The sequence below is a fragment of the Amblyraja radiata genome, unplaced genomic scaffold (genome assembly GCF_010909765.2).
Source record: "Amblyraja radiata isolate CabotCenter1 unplaced genomic scaffold, sAmbRad1.1.pri scaffold_657_ctg1, whole genome shotgun sequence".
NCBI lineage: Eukaryota > Metazoa > Chordata > Chondrichthyes > Rajiformes > Rajidae > Amblyraja > Amblyraja radiata.
In genome coordinates this window covers 59,275-66,846 of record NW_022630685.1, presented here as the reverse complement: position 1 = coordinate 66,846, position 7,572 = coordinate 59,275, and positions in this window count along the sequence as shown.

The window sequence follows — 7,572 nt, the reverse complement described above, 5'->3', positions numbered from 1 at the left end:
AATTGTATTCCAAGCCTTGCCATTGTTTTATTTCATTTCAATATTTACCCCACTGCTCATCTGTTTCTGCTTTTAAAAGCAGCCTGCCCCTTCTTCCCCGTGAGGCTGGTGAGATGAAGACACTGCAATGTCTGACTGGCATCCTTGTTGTGTAGGAACAGTGCTGCTCTCCAACACAAAGCCGTCTGGCCCATCATGTACTCTGTGAAAGAGATTAGCCTGAATATCCTGTCATCAACCTGCCGCCTTTCAAAACGTGCTTGTTGATGGTAAACCTGGTCACTTCACCCAGCAGGGAGCCCGTTCACATGCCCCCAATAACAGCACTGCAGCTTGTGTCACAGTGTCGAACTGCCCTCTCCCCTCGATAATAGACAGCAGGGTGACCAACTGGGTCAGGACGCTCCAAACAGCGCTGACAACTTGTGAAGGGGATGGCTCCATGGGTTACTTACATAAAGCCCAGGTAGCTGAGATCATGCTTGCTTCATGCCACAAACTGTCGGGATCCTCCCATCAATTTACAGTGTACTTTGATGAATGTTGTAAGGATACGGGGATTGTAAATAGTTTATATAAAAATGTTGATCATTAAGACGCAGGAACAAATGTGGTTGTATTTTCCTATGTTGCAAAATGTATTGAAATAAAGGTTTTGAGTATTGCGTTAATTTTTAAAAAACCTGTCTTCAGATTCCTTTGTACGTGGGATGGTGGTACCTGACTCTTTGAAGATAGACGCAAAGAGCTGGAGTAACTCAGTGGGTCTGGCAGCATCTCTGGACAAAAAGGATGGGTGATATTTCAGGTTGGACCCCTTCTTCAGACTGAAGGTCTGACTATTTGATTCATCCACTTCAATAGAATGGGTTAGTGCAATAGATAGATGATAGGGGTGCAGGGAAACAATAGACACCAGGTGCAGGCCCCTCGAGGTGATCATAGCTGATCATCCACAATCAGTACCCCGTTCCTGCCTTGTCCCCATTTCCCCTGACTCCGCTATCTTTAAGAACTCTATCCAGCTCTCTCTTTAAAGCATCCAAAGAACCAGCCTCCACCGCCTTCTGAGGCAGAGAATTCCACAGACTCGCAACTCTCTGGGTGAAAAAGTGTTTCCTCGTCTCTGTTCTAAATGGCTGACCCCTTATTCTTAAACTGTGTGTGGCCCCCGGTTCTGGACTCCCCCAACATCGGTAACATGTTTCCTGCCTCTAGCGTGTCCAAACCCTTAAGAATCTTATATGTTTCAATAAGATTTCCTCTCATCCTTCTAAATTCCAGAATATACAAGCCCAGCCGCTCCATTCTATCAACATATGACAGTCCCACCATTTCGGGAATTATCCTGGTGAACCTACGCTGCAATCCCTCAATAGCAAGAATGACCAAAACTGCACACAATGCTCCAGGTGTGGTCTCACTAGAGCCCTGTACAACTGCAGAAGGACCCCTTTGCTCCTATACTCAACTCCTCTTGCTATGAAGGCCAACATGCCATTCGCTTTCTTCACTGCCTGCTGTAGCTGCATGCTTACTTTCATAAACTGATGAACAAGGACCCCCAGATCCCGTTGTATTTCCCTTTTCCCAACTTGACTCTATTTAGATAACAATCTGCCTTCCTGTTTTTGCCACCAAAGTGGATAACCTCACATTTATCCACATTAAACTGCATCCGCGATGCCCACTCACCCTAGCTATTTCACCCACCCAACATATTTTCATCATACAATGTGAATTGTGCGTACACACGGGTTAACTTGCCTCATCTTTGTCAAATTAGAGACCATGATATCATGTCAGACAAAGTCTGCACACTATTTGGCAACCCCCCCCCCCCCCCCCACATGTCTTGCTGTTGTGGAGAGATCTGATCCCTGTACAGAGACACAACCACTTGGGAGAGAGGAGCAAACACTACAGCACTCTTCATGACCTAGATACTTCACAACCAAAGACCACCAAGCAGCGATCAGTGCTGCAAAACTCGGAAAACAATCTCCTTATAGACGGCTCCGTATATTTTGTTCACAAAGCTGACTGAGGTTAGCGGAGAAAGCATTGAGTCAGGACTCTGGGAAGAGCACCCCACCACCCTCCCGCCCTCAGCCTGTTGAAGTGGCGTCCCGAGAGATCGTTTACATTCAGTTGACAGGGCCGACTGTTGCAACAGGGAGTTAGCTTACTCAACTCAATGACTGAGCCCACATGGGGCACAATTTTGGGTGCATTCAGGATCGCTGCTCACCCAGAGAGCAGGAGCCATGTCGTCAGTCTAGGCCACAGAGGAATGACATTTAAAGTAGAAAGAAAACTCAAATCAAAAGAAAGTAAATCCAAAAACATATCTTACCTTATGTTCCTATTAGACAATAGACAATAGGTGCAAGAACAGGCCATTTGGCCCTTCGAGCCAACACTGCCATTCAATGTGATCATGGTAGACATAACAATAAAACACCATTGAACCATTCAGCATCTACATCTTCCTATACTTTGTTTACCAAGGAACTGCAGATGCTGGAAAATGGAAGGTAGACAAAAATGCTAGAGAAACTCAGCGGGTGAGGCAGCATCTATGGAACGCAGGAAATAGGCTACGTTTCGGGTCGAGACCCTTCCTCAGACCTGAAGAAGGGTCTCGGCCCGAAACGTTGCCTATTTCCTTCGCTCCATATATGCTGCCTCACCCGCTGAGTTTCTCCCTCTGGAGAAGACGGATAGGTGATGTTTCGGGTTGGGACCCTGCTTCTGACACTATCGGCCTGTTAGCTTAACGTCTGACATTGCCAAGATGCAGGAGCCTATAAACAAGGAAGAGATAGCTGGCGACTATGTTGAATATGATCAAACCAAACCAGCACACGTTAATGAAAGGGAAACCACGCTTGCTGTTCTTTGAGGATGTAACAAGCAGAGGCTATTGATGGGAAACGTGTAAATACAGAGGTTCAGTTTTATTTGTCATATGTAGGTTAACACAGGGTCAACGGTACAATGAAATGTGTTAGACAAGACAACGGGTCACCTCAGCAATGATATTACAAGGATAGAATTAAGGTAAAAAAAGATAAAAGTGACATTGGTAGGTAAAAGACAATAATAAATAAAAGAATCAACATATATGATGTGTTTATGAGTTCAGAAGCCTGATGGCATGGTTTTATAAATGTTGGGCGGCACGACCGACGTCGGAGCGGCCTCTGCAGTCTGTCTGAGTATTTTTTTGTCCTGTTGAGGATTTAGTTTATAGCGGGTTTTTAAATGTGTATATGTCGGGGGTGGGTGGGGGAAACTTTTAAGTCTCTTCCCTGCATGGAGACCCGACCTTTTCCCTGTCGGGTCTCCGTTGCCGTTTGGGCCTAGCGCCGTGGAGCGGCCTCCAACCGGAGCGACCTGGGGGCTCAAGTCACGGAGCCTGTGGACCTGCGGAGCTGCGGAGCGGTGGACCTACCTCCGTGGAGCTGGCCAGCTTCGGAGCGTGGAGAGCTGCGGTGGCGCACTGTTGCGACCCGACTCCGGTGGATGGTGACACCGGGAGCCCACGGGTCCCCGGTGGGAGACCGCTTTGCGGGGCACCGGCAACGGCGACTTCTCCCGCCCGAATTGCGGGGATGAGAGTGACCTGGAGCGGGGCCTTACAACGCCCGGCGCGGCTTTAATTTGCCGCGGACTTGCTAGCGCCCGCCGGGGGCTCCAACACCAAGACCCGGGGCAGGGCCTTACATCGCCCGGCGTGGCTTTGAGTGGCCGCGGACTTGCTAGCGCCCGCCGGGGGCTTTGACCTCGACTTCGGGAGAGGAATGGAGAGCAGGGGAGAGACAAGACTTTGCCTTCCATCACAGTGAGGAGGAGACTCACTGTGATGGATGTTTGTGTGAATTGTGTTGGTGTGTGTCTTGGTTCTTTTCTTGTATGGCTGCAGAAACCAAATTTCGTTTGAACCTCATGTGAGGTTCAAATGACAAATAAAAGGTATTGTATTGTAAAAACTTAAGTCTGGTGGTATGTGCAGCCATGCTCCTGATAGCAACAAGGAGAACAGTCTGTGTGCTGGGTGGCTGTGGTCCTTGATGAGTCTGTGTTCCTTCCTCAGGCACCGCCCGCTGGTGGAAAATGTCCTGAATGGCCGAGAGACAGTTGCCAGTGATGTGCTGTGGGCCGCCTTCACCACTCTGTAGTGATTTGTGGCTGTGGGCAGAACAGTTCCCGTACCAGACTGTGATGCAGCCCATCAGCAGACTCTCGATTGTGTGGATGAGTCAATGGATGGTTAATGTTTCCGGTCACCAGGATTAAGAGTGTAAAGGGAAGCTAGCCAGAGTGAGAGAGGGGTGAGACAGATGTCAGCCTATCTTCTGTAGACAAAATACTGGAGAAACTCAGCGGGTGAGGCAGCATCTATGGTGCAAAGGAGTAGGTGACGTTTCGGGTCGAGACCCTTCTTCAGACTCGTTCTTCTCTACTCTTAGTCTGATCCAGGGTCTCGACCTGAAACATTGACCATCCCTTCGCCTCCACAGACGCTGCCTGACCTGCTGAGTGCCTCTTCCAGTATGTTTTTGCTCCAGATTCCAGCAACTGCAGGCCCTTGTGTCTCCCGTTAATGCAAATGATCTGATCCCCATATCACGGTTCTCTCTGCCTTGCACCGGCAAACATGGTAGTAAAGTCTTGGGAAAGTTAGTGTAGTTTAGTTTATTGTCACGTGTACCGAGGTACATAGAAACATAGATAATAGGTGCAGGAGTAGGCCATTCGGCCCTTCGAGCCTGCACCGCCATTCAATATGATCATGGCTGATCATCCAACTCAGTATCCTGTACCTGCCTTCTCTCCATACCCCCTGATCCCTTTAGCCACAAGGGCCACATCTAACTCCCTCTTAAATATAGCCAATGAACTGGCCTCAACTACCTTCTGTGGCAGAGAGTTCCACAGATTCACCACTCTGTGTAAAAAATGATTTTCTCATCTCGGTCCTAAAAGACTTCCCCCTTATCCTTAAACTGTGACCCCTAGTTCTGGACTTCCCCAACATTGGGAATAATCTTCCTGCATCTAGCCTGTCCAACCCCTTAAGAATTTTGTACGTTTCTATAAGATCCCCCCTCAGTGAAAAGCTTTTTAGTTGCATGCTAACCACTCAGCAAAAACGCAATACATGATTACAATCGAGCCGTCCACAGTGTACAGATACATGATAAAGGGAATAACGTTGAGTGCAAGATAAAGTCCGATTAAAGATAGTCGGGGGGATAAATGGGAGGTTGTGACTGTTCTCTAGTTGGTCAAGTCAATTTCATTTCTATAGCAACTCTCGTTGACCAAAGTGCTTTACATCAGTGCAGATACATACTACATGCTACATACAGTGGTACTTAGATCAACAATACATACATAAATACATACATACAGCGCTCCCTCTCAGGACCTCAAGAAACGCTTGAGAGTAGAAATAAGTTTTAAGTCTAGACTTAAAAGAGTTGATGGAGGGGGCAGTTCTGATGGGAAGAGGGATGCTGTTCCACAGTCTAGGTGATAGGATTGCTTGATAACCATATAACCATATAACAATTACAGCACGGATAGTTATATGGATGGGAAAGGAATGGAGGGTTATGGTCTGAGCGCAGGTATATGGGACTAGGGGAGATTATGTGTTCGGCACGGACTAGAAGGGTCGAGATAGTCTGTTTCCGTGCTGTAATTGTTATATGGTTATATGGAAACAGGCCATCTCGACCCTTCTAGTCCGTGCCGAACACGTATTCTCCCCTAGTCCCATATACCTGCGCTCAGACCATAACCCTCCATTCCTTTCCCGTCCACATAACTATCCAATTTATTTTTAAATGATAAAAACGAACCTGCCTCCACCACCTTCCCTGGAAGCTCATTCCACACAGCCACCACTCTCTGAGTAAAGAAGTTCCCCCTCATGTTACCTCTAAACTTCTGTCCCTTAATTCTCAAGTCATGTCCCCTTGCTTGAATCTTCCCTACTCTCAGTGGGAAAAGCTTATCCACGTCAACTCTGTCTATCCCTCTCATCATTTTAAAGACCTCTATCAAGTCCCCCCTTAACCTTCTGCGCTCCAAAGAATAAAGCCCTAACAACTGGGAAGAAACTGTAGGAAGGAACTGCAGATGCTGGTTTAAACCGAAGATCAACACAAAAAGCTGGAGTAACTCAGCGGGACAGGCAGCATCTATGGAGAGAAGGAATGGATGACGTTTCAGGTCGAGATCCCACAACAGCTAACAATGGCCTGTTTCCTTTATCATATCTTTCATTCATTGTTTGTTATCTCTGCACATCACCGTGTATATCTCTCGTTTCCCTTATCCCGTGACTTTCATTCTGAGGAACGGTCTCGACCCGAAACGTCACCCATTCCTTCTCTCCACAGATGCTGCCTGTCCCGCTGAGTTACTCCAGCTTTTTGCATCTATCTTGGGAAGTAACTGTCGCTGAATCTCGAGGTGTGCGTTTCACACTCCTCCACCTTAAAATTGGATAATGGAAGAGGTTTAAGAAGGAACTGCAGCTGCTGGAAAATCGAAGGTAGACAAAAGTGCTGGAGAAACTCAGCGGGTGCAGAAGCATCTATGGAGCGAAGGAAATAGGCAACATTTTGAGCCGAGTCTGAAGAAGGGTTTCGGCCCAAAACGTTGCCTATTTCCTTCGCTCCATAGATGCTGCTGCTCCCGCTGGGTTTCTCCAGCACTTTTGTCTGCCTAATGGAAGAGGTTTGCTCGGTCAAATCCTGTCTGTAACGCCCAGATCGGCTCGCCTGCCCCACACTACAAAGACATAGATACATATAAAATAGGTGCAGGAGTAGGCCATTCGGCCCTTCGAGCCTGCACCGCCATTCAATATGATCATGGCTGATCATCCAACTCAGTATCCCGTACCTGCCTTCTCTCCATATCCCCTGATCCCTTTAACCACAAGGGCCACAAGACGTGCAGGTTTATAGGTTAAGTGCTTTGTCGGATGGTGTTAGTGTACGGGATGATTGTAGGTCGGCGCAGACACGGTGGGTCAAAGGACCTGCAGTTCCCAGGTGGCCTGCGCGCCCAGGTCAGCTCACCTGCCAATAGACAACAGGTGCAGGAGTAGGCCATTTGGCCCTTCGAGCCAGCGCCGCCATTCAATGTGATCATGGCTGATCATCCCCAATCAGTACCCCGTTCCTGCCTTCACCCCATATCCCCTGACTCTGCTATTTTTAAGAGCCCTATCTAACTCTCTCTTGAAAGCATCCAGAGAACCTGCCTCCACCACCCTCTGAGGCAGAGAATTCCACAGACTGTGAGAAAAAGTGTTTCCTCGATTATTAAGGGTTTGTGCACGCTAGAGGCAGGAAACATGTTCCCGATGATGGGGGAGTCCAGAACCAGGGGCCACAGTTTAAGAATATGGGGTAGGCCATTTAGAACGAAGACGAGGAAACACTTCTTCACACAGAGAGTGGTGAGCCTGTGGAATTCTCTGCCTCAGAGCACCTAGACTGTGGAACAGCATCCCTCTCCTCATCACAACTGCCCCTCCATCGACTC